Source organism: Aulonocara stuartgranti (genome assembly GCF_965226115.1).
Source record: "Aulonocara stuartgranti genome assembly, chromosome: 23".
Taxonomy (NCBI): Eukaryota; Metazoa; Chordata; class Actinopteri; order Cichliformes; family Cichlidae; genus Aulonocara; species Aulonocara stuartgranti.
Genome location: NC_138958.1, coordinates 35,676,176 through 35,695,008, shown reverse-complemented (window position 1 = coordinate 35,695,008; position 18,833 = coordinate 35,676,176). Strand labels below are relative to the sequence as shown.

Genomic DNA, 18,833 nt, shown 5'->3' with positions numbered 1-18,833 from the left:
TTAGATTACTGTTACTTTCCCGTAGGAACGCTGCGTTACTGCATTACTAAAACCATGATTTTTTTTTTGCAAGAACGTCTCATGTGACAGTGACTTAAGTGAGTGCGACGTTCGTGACAACAGCTGTGTGCAGATCAACTTGATAATATATCGAGTGCGGGAGAGAGTGTGAGCATGCAGCGTTTAAAGCGTGGAAGTACTGATCTCACTTTGAGTTTGATTCCATAAAAAGTGACAAAAACATTAGTGTCCGTTGTGCGTGCGAAGAAAACTTCTTTTTACAGCGAAAAAACCCTCCTAAACTTCCAAGCAAGCACCGAGTGCGCTACCACGTAATGGGAAACTCACAGAGAAACTCGCGGATTCTTCAACTGACCACTGCGGCACACCTGCACCAGGGTAAACCTCCGCCTACGCCACTCCTGCTTTACAGGTGAAAATAGAGCAACAGGACCGCTGAGTCTTTGATGTTATTTATTTTCTGCTGTGTTCAGGCAAGTGCACAGCGGGGGGCTGGAGGGGCTTGAGCACCCGCCCCTTTCCTGATGGGTGCCCATTTGTTGAGGAAACTTTAAAAAAAATTTTTATTTATTTTAATTTTTTTATGTGTGTGTGCGTGCGGAGTCCTGTCTGTGCCCCTCAACAATAATATATACTATTAATCACAGTTTTGCTAAATAAAAGGATCTGGCTTGCATCAGTCACATGATCACATTTAACCAATGATCGCCCTTGACGGCAGAACGCGCTGGTTATGAGACGGGAACGAGCTCACAAAGAGCACGCGCATTTTTTGCGGTCTGGAGCTGTAGGAGAGACACAAGTTAACTCAGGGACACAGACTGATGCGACAAAACCAGTAAGTCGGTGTACAGTGTAAACTGTAGTGTGTAGCACCCAAGAGTATTGGCTTATTACGTACACGTTGGTAAGCTGTCTTGTTGCAACTGACGAAATGAAACAAATGAGCGTGCTGTGTTTGCAACAGCGCGACGAACATTACCTGTCCTTTTATTAACTGCACAAGTAGTGCTGGTCATAGCTGCTAGCTCACTGGGTAAGGCTGTCATGGGTCTGTAGCTCTGTCCACCGTTTTAGGGAACATATTTAGTTTTAAAGTAAGTTACAGAGCTTTTCCTGCCTGTCTGGAGGGATTATATTTCACTAAAAAACGATCTAATATGCATGTCCACATAATTATGCATTATTATAATATTTTTAAAAACACATGCTGTATTTTAAAGAACATACATTAAGAAGCAGATTATATTAGATTTGTATTTTAAATAAGACAAAATTTGGATTTTACAGCAGTAAAATTATTGTATCTCTACAGTTTAAAAATGTAATAAGCTTTGCCCTGCACAGAGTGGATAGTGAAACAAATGGAATCATCATAATGACATTATTTCATATTTATTACTTCCCCCTCCTCATTGCTTTATTATTGTAGCTCTAGTAATAAATAATAATGTAAGGATTCTGGATCAGCACTATGATGCCCATAGTATATACAGTATTCTGAAGAAGGTCTAAAATGTCACTGTGTGTGCGTGCATGTGTTTGTTTTATGTATATGGATTATTTTAAATTATTACTCATGATATAACATTGTCCACACATGCCTGGTAAGGACATGAGGAGGAAACAGTAGGAGCTGTGTGAGGCTACTAAAGGCAGTGCTATAACATTTTTTTGTCATCATTTTATTATAGATTAAGTGCAAGAGTTGTTAGGTGTGGATGATTAGATTATAGTTTATTGCAATAGCAAGTTGTGCCTTGTTCTCAGATAGACAGCAAGTGGAGAGTGATATATGAAATGATGGGATGGAAGGAAGAAGAGAAGCAAAGAGTGATTCACAGGCAGAGCCTAAATTATTTCTCACAGTTTTTTGTTGCCTTATGGTTCCAAGCGCTGTCACCAATCTTTGCATTTTGTTATTATCTCATGACACTTGTTTAACCAGCTACCATCTCTCCTATGGACTTTCTAATGTCTACAGTCTCAGATCACCACAGCCCTGCCCTCCAGCACTATCAGCAGCAGGAGCAGCAGAAACCCCTCAACAGCAACATTGTACCCATCAGGTAAAACATAGGCTACGTTTGCTTTGCCTTGTTGCCACCTCACAACAGTGATATAGTATGATGTGATTCCATATTAGATTCTTGATGAATGTGTGTTGTTGTTATTCAGCCTGGTTCAATGTGCCCCTTTTTAACTTTGAGCACCCGCCCCTTTAAACGTCTCTGCACGGACCTGGCTGTGTTTTACTTGCATCTATTTGAAAGAGTGAGTGTAAACACAAAAAAAATAATAATAATTATGTGCTGGAATGTGCAGAAAATAGGTTTAAATGTTAAACAAATTTCTTCCAGTCAGAGAATGTTGCATATAATTAAATATTTGCTTGATGCATAAAGTTAAAAGGTTAAAACTAATAAAACAAGTTTTAAAAAGAGACTTTTCCATTTGATTACATTTTGTATGATGGATTATGTAGAAAAAGTAGAATTGGGCTGAAAGATCTATCGCTTTATCACCTATTCAGGTTGTAAATCGTGTTTTTAAAAAGTAACTAAGTAATTAATTACTTTTGAAAATAAGTAATCAGTAAAGTAACGGGATTACTTTTTGGGGGGAAGTAATCAGTCATTAGTTACTGATTACTTTTTTCAAGTAACTTGACCAACACTTCTTGATAAATACTTAATTACAGTTTGGACTAATTACAACTCTTATACTTTTCATTAGTTAGTATTAATCTCTAGTTCTTCCACAATGTGTCTTTTGTTCCCCTCCCTCATCTCCAACATCCTGGTCATGGCTGATGGCTGCCCCTCCTACATGGAGATTTCTTCCTGTTAAAAGGTAATTTTTCCTAGTGCTTGCTCATAGGGGTTTGTTTGGGTTTCTTCTGTATTGGTGTAGCATCTTTACCTTACGATACAAAGCACATTTTTTGTGATTTGGTGCTACATAAATGAAATGAATTGAACTGAATTATACTTTGTACTTTTTTTAGCTTGAACACAAGTGAACAAGTCATAACAAAAAAAATAATAATATTAACAACTTTTCTGTCAAAGGTTTTACGTTATATAGCATTCACCTAGGATGATGCAAGATTCAAGACTCATGTAGCTGCCTAAGGTTTAAGAGTTCCTTTATCAGACTCATGGACAATGACACACAGTCCTTTTTTTTTATCCACAAGTACTAAGTGTGTCTGACCCAGTTCTGACCCAAGGATTTGTGTCACTGTCTAAGGTGAAGTAGCGACTAAAGCAATGTAATTCAGGGCGAAGCAAGGCCAACACAGCAAACAAAAGAATCTATCTCCCCGGAAAGTGCTGACTAACATTATGTGACACAAAGTAAAAGGGAAAAAACATAAAAGTGTATAAAAATGATAGCTTAAGTCTACTAGCTTACTATTTAGAAAATCACTTTTATTCTTTATATGAAATATAAACAATTTATGTTTAGACACTGCAGAGTGAGGCCTTAAAGCATCTCACAGCTCACAAAACATCAGGAGAGAGATTTGGGGCAAATGGCCAAAACTGAGATGGTGCTGCGAGACTGGGCTGACTGATTCTAAAAGTCAAATGGACCAATCAGCAGCAGGCACCCTGTTAAACCAAGCCATTCAGAATAGGCTCATTAGCAAATGCTGACTAGCGCTGATGTCATGAAAAAGCCACAGCTATGTTTGGAGACCTCGGGGTTTGATGCTCCAGTTGAACTCACAGTTGATTGGAAATTACCTTTAGTGGATGTGGACATCAGTGTGTTTCTGCTTGGTCCCTTTCAAATTAACTGGGAACTAATATCTACAAAAAAGTCAAATTAACCACATGGAGCTAAGAGACTTTTTTCTTGTCTGTTTTGGACAGAAAAAGAAAGATTTCTTTTTTTACTTTTGTCTTGCACCTTGAAAAATTATACTATTAACAGAGTAAGTCATCAGTAGGGCAATCGTGGCTCAAGAGTTGGCAGTTCATCTTGTAATCGGAAGGTTGCCAGTTCGAGCCCCGGCTCCGACAGTCTCGGTCGTTGTGTCCTTGGGTAAGACACTTCAGCGGTTGCCTACTGGTGGTGGTCAGAGGGCCCGTTGGCGCCAGTGTCCGGCAGCCTCGCCTCTGTCAGTGCGCCCTAGGGCAGCTGTGGCTACAATGTAGCTTGCCATCGCCAGTGTGTGAATGTGTGGATGACTGAATGTAGTGTAAAGTGCTTTGGGGTCCTTAGGGACTAGTAAAGCGCTATACAAATACAGGCCATTTACCATCAGAGTTCATTCAGAATCAACGACAGTAACACACTTCCTTTGTTTCACAACCATCTTTGAAAAAGCTGCTTTCTTTATTCAGCAGCTTTGTGAGTCCATGCAAAACATTTTTTGTGACAATCTGTTATTCAGTATGAATGACAACCAACAACTATGTCAACCGCAGACAGTGATTGAAAACATACTGACTGCTTCTTTGATTCAGCACCAAGTAACCCTTTTATCAGACCGGGGCATAGTGACACATATCTTTGATGGAGCACCGTGGCAAAATGAAAAATCATGCAGAACAATAGGAAGTGACACACAATAGAGATACAGATAGACAATATTTTGAAATTGAAAGCACAGACAGTTACACACAATCCTGGCCCTGCAACAATGTATTGTCTTCGATGCAGAGCCGGGCACAGTGACACGGTGGCCAGTTTGGGGTGAATGGGACATAGCTGTGTGGATTACAGACATGGTGCCCCAGGAAATGTCACTGTTTCTTCAGAATTTCTTCAGCAGAATTAGACAATTTCTTCAGGGAAGGGAAAATATTTAATGTTGCAGTGAGTGGTGTAGCTCAGGTCATTTATTGTGTTACAGTTAAAGTGGCAAAAGTACTTTGGAAGTTGCACTTTAGATAAAACCCTGCAGACAGTGCAGAAAATCATTATGCAGACTTGTGACCAGCGATAAAATAACATGTCACGCTCCATTTTGAACTATGGAGAGATTTTTTAATCAGGACCATGGACAGCGCAACACATCTCCAGATTCAGGACCACGGTCAATGGATAGTGAAGCCCTATTGCAGATCCAGCCCCATGGACAGTGACCAAAAACACTTTATTCAGCACTACAGGGAGTGACTCAGTTCCAGATTCTATGTCATGAACAGTTATACAATGTCTTTATTCATAATAAAAGTTTGGTTCAGAATTCAGTATTAATTGTGAAGTAGTCATTAAAAAAAGTTTATCCAATTATCCATCCATCCATCCATCCTCTTTTGCCTATCTAATTCAGGATGCTGGAGCATATCACGGCTACCATAGAGCGAGAGGCAGGGCATTCCCTGGACAAGTGTCAGCCTGTCGCAGAGCTACCCAAGATCCTACATTTAACACTAGGAACAGTGATCCTCAAATCTCTCAGCACCACGGACAATGACATAATTCCAGAGTCTATGTTATGAACAGAGACACAGCGTCTTCATTCATAATAAAAATTTGATTCTCAATTCATTGTCATGGGTGATTACTGTTGGAGTCAAATTATTAAATGTTGTCATTGTGTTGTTTAAATTTGTAAGTCTTAGTTCAAGCTGTACAATCAAAGACCTTCTTTTGTCTCTGACCACCTCTCCAGCCAGTTTGTTGGTGGGGGAGGCTGTAGTGTTTTATTGTAGGGACATCTATGTGAGGGATCTGTTTGTTGTTTAGTAAACTTCCTGCTTTTATGATCCCTTTGGTGAGCAGGAGATCACACAAACGCACCCCAAAACACAAATACACACACTCACATGCATACACACACACACACACGCACACATTCTCGCACACACACACACATAGTGCCTTATCTTTTGTAACCATAGAGGGGGGTTTACAACGGGAGGTGCTTGTGTGTACTGTAACTGTTTTCAATAAAAGGCGGCAAGGAAGGCTGTTTATTGGATGCTGGCTAGGAGACAGGTGAGGAGCGTTCAGGTCCAAGAGCCTGGTTCTGACAAGCCTTCTCTTGCTAGCAAGTAAAACTTGGTTCCGTCGTTGTCTTGCTTTCTTCATGAGTGATGAGTCTCTGAACTAGCGAGTCTGCTAAAGCGCAGAACAATGACACAAATTTCATGATATAGACAGGTAAATGCAAATCTTTATTTAACGCATTGAAAATAGGGGCTGGGTCCTTGCTACCGTACGGTGAGAGGTAGGATACAGCCCAGAGAGATTGCCAGCCTGTCATAGGACTACCCAAGATCCTTCATTCAACACGAGAGACAGTGACCCACAAATCTTTGTTTCAGCACCATGGACAGTGAGTCATCTCTAGATTCCCTCTCAGGAACAGTGATGACGAAATCCTGATGAAAGACAGGAGACACAATTGTTTGAATTTTAAAATTCAGATTCTAGATTTAACAGCACCAACAATAAATGTGTTCTATTTTTATGTGTAATATCTTTCATTAGTTGTGTATAAAATCAACCACACACCATCTGTAAGAACAGATAACATCCTAAGGAGGGCACAGAGAACCCTGATACCAATAAGGGCATTCAGATGGGATTTGTTCACAAGCTGGGCAAGTTCAACTACTGAGACAAAGCCTCCTTTGAAATATTGAAAGACTGTAATTGAAATTTCCCCTTGTTCTTTTTGTTTACCCTCTATTTAAGCACACAAGTAATACTAGAGCTAAGATTGGGAGAACTTTCTCATTAACTGAGACACCTAGGGAGTAGCTGTAGTACCTCCTAATTGAGACAGCCTAAGAGTGGGGAGAATATATTGAGCGGGCCTGGTGGGCTTTGATTTCAGGCAAGCAGAAGCACATCTGGGTAGCAAGTTTCCTAACTACAATATTACAGTTCTTGAGGGTCGGAAAACATGCTAAAGAGATCTCATGAAATGAAAGCGCTGTTTGTAAAAATTCTAATCAAAACGAGACTAAGGGGAGTTTTGATATATAAACATGTACTAAGATAAATTTCCAGGTCTTCCAGCCCTGTTTCTGCAGAGACTAATACAAACTAACATGTTTAAAAGGACAAGCAGAGAGAGCAAAGGGAGCAATTCCTATCCTCTACAGTGACCTTGTCGCACGAGGTGGGATTTACAACATTCAAAAGCAAGCTTTCCATTGTGTTGTGCATTCACTTGACTAGGCCCCACGCTGTGCAAAGCCTGTCCTTCGGCTACAGATAGCAAAGCGCAGCAGGATAACTCAGAGACTGAGGAGAAATCCAGATGATAATTGATTTATGAATTTATTATACACCACAGGTTGAATTAGAGTTTCATTACAGTTGGGCCAGATGAACAGTTTGAGATAAAATATCCCTTAAACTCTGCTTTGTTTCCTCTTTATTCCATGGTATACAACAATTGCCATCTTTTCCCCCGCCTAGCCTAAATAATGAATCCAGCAGAGCGTTGTTTTGTATTTTTCAAAGCTGAAACAAGAATTAAAAACACAGAAGGCTTTTTTAAGCTTTTTTTTTCTTGCAATACACATAAAGCCAGTAGCATCAATGAAATTTTCTGCTAACGATTTCCAGTCAGAGTTCAATACGAGCATTCAAGCATGGCAACAGTTATCACTAGTCTGGGAGCCTTTAATTACACCTACCCTGTGAATCCCAGCGTCATCTATTAACTTTCAAATGACAGATCTCAAAGATCCGCAGAGAAAGTGGGTCTTGAAATCCCTCTGTTGGGTGCTGCGCTGACCTTGGGATTCAGTTGTGGTAATTAAATTTCAAATCAAATTGAGGCATCACTCTAGGCGGGTACTCGTGCATTTCCTTATGCCCTCCGAGTGTCCCCGAGTGTGTGAATAATGTAAGTTATTCAGTAAATCTTTTTGTTCTCTCTGAGTGATCCACTTCCAAACCCTAAAATTTCAAATATAGGGTAAGAAAACCCGAAATCTGACGCAAATCTTTTACTGGAACAGCAGAGTTATTCATCTTTAACTGTTAGGAGAAAATCTGAGAAAAAAAAAAAACCTAATATACTACAGAACTTTTTTTTAATTTTTATATATTATTATTTTTTTTTTTTAAAGAACTTTTTCTCATGTTCCATTTTATATAAAGATGCTGAATTCTCGGTGGCATAGGATTAGACATGCCTCCCTTGCACCATCCATGCAAATCGTAACAGAAGACCATAGATCAGAGCACAAGCAATACAAATAATTAATACTCAGGGGCACTGGAGCTCTGGCGCTGAAGGAATGCTGAGCTAAAAAATAAATAAATAATTATTTTTTTAAAAAGACGAGAGCAAAGGTGAAGGGAGGAGGCAGACTAAAGCTGGGTTTGACACCTGTCAAATTATTGACTTTGCTTGTGTTTGATCCACACAACTCTCTTTGTGTGTACGAGTGTGCATGGAGCTTTGCATGAATGCCCCCCGTGCAGCTCAGGTATAAATCGAAGCGATGGACCATAGAGTTCACCTTGAAGCCAGCACAGAGTATGTAGCCTTCCACCTCAGGTGTCATGTGTACAGGAAACCTTTTAAACTGGAACAGCGTACTTCACAGGCCTCGCTCGTTTGTCTCCACGCAGTAAAAAAATAATAAATAAATCCTCCCATGTTTGTCATGTCTTTGTTGCCATCTCTTTGTGGCTCAGCTCTCTTCTTTATTGTTGTGATTGCACAGTGTTGCCTTATGTTGTGCTGCTGAGACAGTCACACTGCAGGCATCTTTGTTGGTGTGTCACCCTGTGATGACCTTATGTGGGCTGTGTGAGAGCTCACAGTTTCACATAGTGTGCAGCTACAAAACTCGGGACATTTAGTGTTGTTTTGCAGTCTTCCGTTTGGGAGTTTTCCATTTCGCTATTGCACAGCCGAGCTATTATATTGTAAAGCATTATACTAGGCAGCCACCTTCTTTGGTTTACTTAATGTAATATGCTTGTTAAGTCTGATGTAAGAAGCCAAATGTCCTTTAAGTTTCCAAAAGCATCATGGTGAGATAAAAAAAAAAATCCACGTTCTTTAAACTTCAAGTAAAGTGATCAGTGTAGCGGTTCTCACAGGTGTTGCAACCAAGCAAAGCATCTGAGAATCCATGAAGAAGATTTATGAGGTTAAATAGAATTAGACATTAGCTAACTTAAAAGTTAGCAGCAAGCTAGCTGGCTAGCTAACATCAAAATATCTTGGCTGAAATATTTCTAAAAATAAATACAAAGAAAGATCATGTACATATCCCCTATAAATTTAATAAAAGATTAAAGGTCAAAAACATCAAGGTGTGATGCAAGGGGTTGGGGAGGGTAAGTGAAGTTAGGTTAGTTGACATATAATGATCTCTCATCCTCTGCCTAGCTAGAATCATTAGGCTAATGTAAATACAGTAGCATGGGAATTTCCCTTTGAAAGAAATACAGTATCAGTTAAATTGTTCTTAATAAAAGAACATGCCGCTACCTGTGGGTGTGCAACCGTAAGAGCCAAGTGCTTTCATATTGCAGGAAGCAATGCATTTCTGCTGACAGTTCACACAACAAATCAATCAATTTATTTATAAAAAACAAAAGTAGCAAATTTGCAAAGGTCACAGAATATTAGAGAACTTGAATAATTAACCTATGCTTAGTGCTCTGCAATTTGTTGACCAGCTGTCACGTGCTATAATTCAGTTGACCACTAATCCATCAGCTAGGTGATCGAGTTTTGCTATCCTCCACTGCTCTCTGTTTCACCATGTGTTTCTCCTCTGCTTATATGACTGTTACATGAAGCACAAGACAAGTGAATGTGGTGAAAAAGAGAGCAGAACGATATAAATGAAGATAATATGAATGTGAATGTTTGAATTTTTTGTCAAATGCACTGAACTCTACCCAGCTTCCTTGTTTTTACTCTCAGTCAGAGAAAGCGAAGCTCAGATTACAACGAGTGTGACTTCATTTTGTCTGTTGTCAGTACTTCCCTCTGTTTATGAGGTAAGCAGTTGTTTGCTGTATATTTAAATCTATTATAACAATTACAAAGATTGGCAGTAATTTCGGTCTCCCATAGGCTTTTAATTTCTTTCTCTATTCGAGGAGTATTCTCACAAGTCTTCTTCTGTTGTTTCACTGCGTTAACTAAAGAGCAAACCTGTTAAACTGAGAAAATGTGAAAAGGGAAGCATATCTGTCTTTACTAATTGTTCCTGTGACTAAACAGTTGATTCACCTATCTAAATGTTCGTTAAACTTAACTGTGCTATGTTTCCTATGGTTATAATTAGAATATATCTACAACTGTACACCAGGGAAGGGAGAGGTGATTCATTATACCTCTACTATTTCCAGTGGTTCTGGAATGCAGCTCACACTTCCCTTTAGCCTGACATTCATGAATGACTGTGTGTGATTAATAATAAATCAATAATCACTAGATTTAGCTATCATCATACAGACAGCTGTTATTTTCATTTATTGTAATTTCTATTGAGTACACACAGAACAGCGAGTGAGAGCCACCTTACTTAAAGATGACTTATGTTGCATTGGCAGTAATTTACGTTACTGCTCTGTTCGGGGATATGTCTGCCCTTCAGTGTGCATACATGGACAGCCTCTGGCATGGAGAGCAGCAGCAAAGACAGAGGACAGAGGAGGCTTCAGTGACAGCAGACATGACATTGATTAGGGTAAACTGCATTAAAAGGGAGGTGGGATGGAGGTAGGTTTTGGGATAAAGCAGCTTTAACAGCATACAACACTGAACAACAATGATCATACTTTTTTTTCATTTCACATCTGCATCTATGTCATGCATTTGGAGGTGGCTAGGGTAGGACCCTGACTTCCAGAACCAATTTTTCCCCCTGCTTTTGACTTCATAGGCGAGAATTTGACTATTTTAAAGCTCATACGATAAATGTTATTTCATGAACTTGACTGCGTCACATCTTTAAGTCAAAGGTGAAGCATAGATTTTTAAGAAATATCTTCAGATGATGCATACACACAAAGTAAAAGTGGAAATAAAGTAGTGAGGAAGCACATAAACCCAGTTGGTTGTTAATAGTATATGGCAGGTGAGACTGAGATTACATACTGTATTTTACATTGGTATGCATATAAGGAAACTAGGCTTATTATTTGAGATAGGGTTACATTTTTAGAAAATCATTTAAAAAAGTATCATTACATGGGTAAAACTCGGGTGTACCGTTTCATAAACTTCAAAGACTCACAAGGAAGTAAGTAAGTAAGAATAGTCAAAACTAAACCAAGATATCGTTCAGCTTTAGCCTCTAAATGAATCAAGGTTTCAGAAATGCCGGATCCAGTGCAATTGTTTATTGGATCTTACCAACCTGTGAAAGTGCCCCATTGTTACAATAAGATAAGATAAGATGACCTTTATTAGTCCCACAGGTGGGAAATTTGTTTTAGAATCTGTAATTTCACACCCAGTCTATTACAACTTAGTCTCCAGGGTCACTTTGTAGTAAATCTTTGGGTAGCATTTAAATGCTTCATCTCCTAAAGTTGATTTAACTGAACTACGTAAAGTGGTGAATAGTCAGTTAAAATAATAGAATTTAGGGAAGCAATAATCTGAATCTCAAAGGCAAATGATGTTTAATCTTTGAAAAAGAATCCCTGTAGACTATATCATTGAAATTCAAATGTGAGTCACTGGTGTTTTGATTTAAGTGATGTTCTTCATTTCGTCTCCATCACCTCAGGTATTACATTTTTTTTCCAAAAAGAAAAAAAAAATCATAATTGTACATATTAGTTTGCTTCCCTCCAGAATCTGGTCGTTATGGCCATTGTGTGCGTGCGCTGTAAATTTTAAGATGTAAAGATGTAGCATCTTCGAACATCAGAAGCTCTCCCAGGAATCTGTTATTGTAATGAAAGGCGTATTTATTTAGTTATTTATTTTTTAAATAATATAATAATAATAATAATAATAATAATAATAATAAATAATCGCACAGAAGATTGGATTAGTGGAAATTTTTATGTCATGAGCAAAATCAATGCAGCACAAACACACCACTGCAGAACGCAGACGCAGACGCAGACACGCAGATATATCATGTTACCCAGCGCTGCTCAGTCAGTCGTACATAGCCACCCATCCTTCTCATCTGTCTTCGCTGCCGTTCAGTAACAACTGGTAGGTTGCCATGGTGATTAATCGTCACATTGGCAGCCTACCAATCGCTGGAAAAATGTCAGCCTAAATGGCATTTCACCTTTGACCTCCAATGTGGCCACATGAATGAAGATGGATTGCTGGGTGATGTTATGGTCAGGTAGCAGCAAATTAATTTAAATGTGAAACAATCTATAAAGGATAAACCCAAGCTGGGGGTATGAGAAATAAAAATATGTTTATTTTAAAATATTTAAAACTGACAGGTGATTATATCTTGAACAGTGTTGTAAAATTGTGAATGCAAATTCTTTCCCGAATGGAAAAGTTTAATAAGTGCCCACAGAGCTATAATGTGTTATCGCAGTTTTGGTTACACGGAGTTGTGTTTCTGGAGAAAATGATAATTGGAATGAATGTGAGACACCAATTTTATAACGAAAACTCAGGAGAGGAAAGCGATTCAATTTAGCATCAGTATATTCTTTATAGATCTATAAAGTGAAGTAATGACACTTTGGGGCTCAGCTGGAATAATCCAACGGCATTGATTTCAGTGCTTCATACTTCTGGCAGTTTTTCAGTGCGACAGCACTAATTGTTCGAGAGTAAAAGATTTATTTTGAAATGAGCTGCACCAGAATTAAATATAACAGATGATGGATGGGGGGAAAAAAATTGATTTCAGTGCAGAGGAGTGGTTGGGTGACGACACAAAGAGCTTGTTAAAAAATAAATAAAAAATATGGGTGGAGGGTTGAGGTGTCTTTAAAACACTGCACAAACAGTCAATTGATGTCGACACTCATACTCGCACACGGGTGTACGTTCATAATCGTGATTTATTCATGGGCTTTTTTACAGTGAGTGAAACGCTCCCATTTTCTAATACATCTATTATTTAAAGATCAGACCCTGTAGACATAGCTCAACAGATTGCGATGTAAAAAATGAATGCAAACCCAAACTGGAAGTGTGCATATGAATACACGTACGTCTCTCCTGTTTTTATGTGTGTGTATGTCCCACTACAAGTTTCCTCTATTCTGGAACAGTGCTTGCAAACTTTGGGCTTTTTGGCTTCTCTATAATAGATGACAATCAAAACAGTTGGCTCCAAACACACCTGTTCCTCTGAGATAGTGTTACTGTAGAGCTCCTCTATTACAGAGGAAAATGTGTTTCGGAGGAAACTTTCTCACAACACAATTTCTGCTCACTTCAAGATCGCTTGGAGATTGGAGACCATATACAGATTGTAAACACAATTTTGTACACATAGCTAACAATATATAAAGGCGGGGAGGTGGACTGCTTCTGTAGCTCTGGGAGAAACTAGGGGAGAACTAATGTATTCCATATTATACACACATGAAATTCAGGACATTCTGTATGCTTACATGGTGGAAGGTATGGTAGCCTGTATTTCGTAAGTAGGACTGCACTCCATGAGTGTCTGGCAGCACATGAACCAGCTGCTAGTTGACGAGAGACACCCAGAATGGCTAACCAAATGCCGGACAGTCCTGATCCTCAAGGACCCCCAGATGGGACTAGTCCGATCCAACTACCAGCCTATAACCTGCCTCAGTGGAATGAAAGTGTGGAAGCTCCTGTCAGGTATTATAGTGACTAAGATGAGCATGCACATGGGTCAATACATGAGTGGGGCATAGAAAGGGATTGGCAAGAATACCAGAGGTGCTAAACGTCAGCTACTGGTAGACCAAGCAGTCGCCTGAGACTGCAAGACTAGACTGACCAACCTGTGTACTGCCTGGATTGATTAAAAAAAGGCCTATGACTCAATGCCCCACACCTGAATCCTGGAATACCTAGACCTATACAAGATCAACTGGACCCTAAGAGCCTTCATTAGGAACTCAATGGGGATGTGGCAGACAACACTAGAGACCAACTTCAAGCCCATAGCACAAGTCACAATAAAGTGCAAGATCTACTACTTTTCTGCATAGGTCTGAACCCCCTCAATGAGCTCATTGACAAGACTGGCTACGGATTCGGACTACAGAATGGAGCAGCTACCTCCTGTACATGGATGACATCAAGCTGTATGCCAAGAGCAGTGTTGGGTAAGTTACTTTAAATTAGTAACTTAGTTACATTACTAGTTACTTCCATCAAAAGTAACTCAGTTACTTCAAGTTACTCGTTACTTTCAAAGTAACTAGTTACTAGGGAAAGTAACTTTGGTTTTACTCAGACTTCTCTTGTTAATGTGTTGCTAACTGGATATCCAGCAAGAGTGCCAGTCTTCTAGCTGCACTGTGCCACCTACCAAAGAAAAAAATAATGTGCATATTTCCACGAGAGAAATCCCACGCCTGGACCGTCGTTGACCACCGCCATGATTCTAGCCTATGTTACAGCGTCATGTGCGCTTTTTACATCCAACACAAAAACTGCAGTCGTGGGGCTTTCGATTGTACTCAGAACTCAGAAATTCTGCCTTCCGAATAGGAAGATGTAGGCAACACCAGACTGCAGATGAGCTGCATACAGGGCTGGACTGGGACAAAAAATCAGCCCGAGCATTTTGACTATAGACCGGCCCACCATTATAGGAAAAATCATAAAGCCTTTGAATGAAAACAAACACTGTTGTGACAGTGATGTACACTGTCTTGATGGTATATATATGTATCAATCTATCAAGCGTTTTTTGTAAGACTCAGATAATTATTTATTAAAAGCTAGACATTTTAAATGAGAATAAGAAAGTGTTTCTTTGTTCCCCCCTTTCCCTGTTAATGCCCTATCTGGCCCCCTGGCAAAACTTTGCTAGATCCGCCCCTGCACAGTTACCAGCTGTCCGCTACATAGAAAAGGATCCTGGTGTTATTTGTCTCTCAGAAACAGTTCATAACTTCCCTTCAACTCATTCATGTGACCTAAAAGGTAAACCTGTTTCTCCATCACCTGTTCAGCTCTGATGATTCAGTAAGGACATCTCCTGGTTTCATCCTCATGTTTCCCTCTCACCACATATCCAAACCGATATCATGACCAGCAGCTTTACAGCTGTGGCTCCAGCAAACCTCAGCTGATACTAGAAAGTAATATTAAATAAATTCTAACAACAGCTGATCAAACGTGCTGCTGTTGTTTAACGTGACATCCGGTGGTTTCCTCTTTCTGGCGCAAAGTGGTCGATAAACAAACAAGAGAGAAAAGCCGATCAGCTGATCATTGATCAGTTTCATGATTGAAGTAGTAACAGGAGAGAGAGGGGGAGAGAATGAGAGAAGAAGAGGCAGCTGTGCAGCAAAGACACAAAATAACTCCAGCTTTGTGTCTTTTTCATTGTAGCAGAAGTCCGGGACAAACTGTTCCTTTTCACCTAAATACGAAACGCGTAATAATTTCTCTGAATATGAGACGATTCTGTTTTTTAGGGAACGGTTGGCAACTCTAATAATTAACCTTATGAATAAAATAAAGTTCAACATCAGTAACATAGCACCACCCAGCTGTATAGAAACCCCGTCATGCTAGCTAGCACACAGTACGAAAAAGTCAGCACAACGAAAATAAACTCCACCTAAACTTGGTTTATATCTGACCCAGATAGACTGCAGGTCATAACTTCTTACCTGAAGTTCAGTTCACCTGACACTCGGACGAGCAACCGCTTCGGGTCTCTCCTCTTGTCTCCCCTTTCTCTCATCCACCTGCTGGCCTCCACCACTTGCTAATGTTACTGAATCTGTGGAAGCTCCGCGATAGCCACCACACGAAGTAACGAATAACGACCCTATCTAAATCCCAGTAACGAGTAACGCGTTCCTGATTTTGGCATAATAACTAGTTACCGTGCTCGTTACCACAATAATAACGTAGTTACTGTAACGCATTACTTAATAACGTGTTAGTCCCAACACTGGCCAAGAGTGAGCAAGACATCGATTCACTGATCCACACCACCAGGATATGCAGCAATGACATTGGAATGTTGTTCGGACTGGAGAAGTGTAGTCAGATGATAACAAAGAGAGGGAAGGTAATCAGAACTGAGGGGATCGAACTACCAGAAGGCAACATGGCAGACATTGAGGACAGTTACAAGTACCTGGGGGTCTCACAGGCAAATGGGAACCATGAAAAGGTTGCTAGGAAAGCTGCAACCACCAAGTACCTGCAGAGGGTCAGGCAAGTCCTCAGGAGTCAGCTGAACGGTAAGAACAAGATCCAGGCTATCACCTACACCCTGCCTGTGATCAGGTATCCCTTAGGGATAATAAGCTGGCCAAAGGAGGAGATAGAAGCCACTGACATCAAGACAAGGAAGCTCCTTACCATGCATGGAGGGTTTCACCCCAAGTCCAGCACCCTTAGTCTGTATGCTAAGTGGAAGGAAGGAGGCCGGCAACTAATGAGTGTCAGCACCACAGTCCAGGATGAGACAACAAACATCCACAAATACATCAGAGAGATGGCCCCAACTGACCGTGTGCTCAGTGAATACCTCAGGCAGCAGAAACCAAAGAAAGAGGAGGAAGAGGAGGAACCATCATGGAAGGACAGGCCCCTGCACGGTATGTACCACCGGCAGATAGAGGAGGTGGCTCACATCCAGAAATCCTACCAGTGGCTGGACAAAGCTGGACTGAAAGAGCACATATGCGCTGATCATGGAAGCACAGGAACAAGCTCTGAGCACAAGATCCATAGAGGCTGGGGTCTATCACACCAGTCAAGACCCCAGGTACAGGCTGTGTAAAGATGCCCCTGAGACAATCCAGCACATAACAGCAGGGTGCAAGGTGGTAGCAGGCAGGGCATACATGGAACACCATAACCAAGTGGCCGGCATAGTATACAAACATCTGTGCTGAATATGGCCTTGGAAGTCCCAAGGTCAAAGTGGGACACGCCCCCAAGGGTGGTGGAGAATGACCGAGCTAAGATCCTGTGGGACTTCCAGATACAGACGAACAAAATGGTGGTGGCTAACCAACCAGACATAGACAAATAGAAGAAGAAGGCCGTAGTGATAGATGTAGCGGTTCCAAATAGAAGAAGAATAGAATAGAATAATCCTTTAATTGTCCCACAAGGGGAAATTTGGGTGTAATAGCAGCAAGAAAGACACATACACAGACAAACTGTCACGATCCTGGGTCTTATGACCCAGTGTTTTGAGTTTTAGTTCTTTTGATGTTTATAGTGTATGTTTAAGCTTATTAGGTTTCCTATGTTCATTTGCTTATTAGCTCCCCCTTGTGTTTTCAACCCCTGTGAAGTCTCCCTTGCCCTTCGTGTGTTTCATGTCTGTTGTCTTGTCATGTCTGCCTCTCATGTTTCCTGTTTTATTTTGAAGAGATCTCGTGTTTTTATATTATGGATTATGTTTTGAGTCCTTTGTTGTACTATTTCTTGTTTCTCTAGATTTCAGTTATGGTTATCATAGGTTTAGTTCTTTGGCTTTGTAATATGGCTTCCCTGTGTTCAATGTTGTGTCTACTGTGACCTCTTTGTACCATGTTTCTGGTCCCTATAGTCTGTCTTCTCAGTTGCTGTTAAGTTTGCATGTTTAGAGTTCAGTCAGTGTGTTTCCTGTTTTACTTTGAAGGTCCATGTCTCATGTGAGTGTTTCTAGTTTTGCTTCCCTTGTCTCGTCCAGCCTGATTACTCCCAGCTATGCTCTCCTTCTGTGTCTCATTCCCTCGTTATCCCTCTGTGTATTTAAGCCCTGTGTTTCTCTTTGTCAGTGTCGTAGTCTCCCTCATGCTGTGTGTGATTCTCCCTGTCTTCTGGTATGCATTTTAATTAGATTTTCCCAGTTTAGTTTTGTATTGCTTGTGTTCTATTTTCTAGCAATAAAGCTGTGCTTTTGAGTTCAAGTTCTGTCCCCGTGAGTTTGCGTTTGGGTCCAATCCCTGCCTGCCACACAGCCGAAACATGACACAAACAGTACACAAGACACGGAACAGAAACATAGACAATTTTTACATATTTACATAAAGGACAATGGTTACCAAAAAAAGAAGTACTGTACCATTATTAAATTAAATAAAATTAACTACAGATAAGAGGCAAACCCTGGTTGTAGTGCGAATCGGATGATAAAATAGTGCAAGTTACAGTGCTGATGTAAACCTCTATGTTTGTTGGGAGTAGTTTTGATTGTACAGTCTGACAGCTGCAGGGAGGAAGGACCTGAGGAAACGCTCCTTCATGCATCAAGGATGCAGCAGTCTGTCACTGAAGGAGCTCTGCAGTTCAACAACATTTACATACATGGGGTGGGAGACTCTGTCCATCAGAGATGTTATTTTGGCCAGAGTCCTTCTGTCTCCCACCACCTGCACTGCATCCCAAAACAGAGCTGGCCTTCCTAATGAGTTTATCCAACCTCTTCCTCTCAGCTGCCGATAAACTGCTGCTCCAACATACAACACTGTAAAAAATGACAGATGCCACCACAGAGTCATAGAAGGTCTTTAAAAGCGCTCCCTGGACTCCAAATGGCCTCCGCCGCCTCAGCAGGTAGAGTCTCCTGTGACCCTTCCTGTAAAGCGCATCAGTGTTGTGGCTCCAGTCTAATTTATTATTCAGGTGAACACCCAGATACCTATACGAGTCCACTATCTCAATGTCCACTCCCTGGATGTTCACCGGTGTCAGTGTGGTAGGTCTGCATCTCTGGAAGTCCACCACCAACTCCTTGGTTTTCCTGGCA

The 18,833-nt window shown here is 40.5% G+C and overlaps 2 long non-coding RNA genes across 3 annotated transcripts in view; both read left to right on the top strand.

Moving 5' to 3' along the window:
• Positions 1-18,833, top strand: part of LOC309701111 — a 206,582-nt gene that overhangs the window by 86,207 nt on the left and 101,542 nt on the right. The window lies entirely within an intron of this gene.
• Positions 769-5,305, top strand: LOC309701106. 2 transcript variants are annotated; one of them, XR_014274865.1, is made up of 3 exons: positions 769-859; positions 2,006-2,106; positions 5,016-5,305. It is a non-coding gene; the product is annotated as an uncharacterized lncRNA (long non-coding RNA). The 2 variants fall into 2 exon arrangements; XR_014274866.1 differs by lacking the exon at positions 5,016-5,305 and adding an exon at positions 2,857-2,876 and having other exon boundaries at positions 2,006-2,090.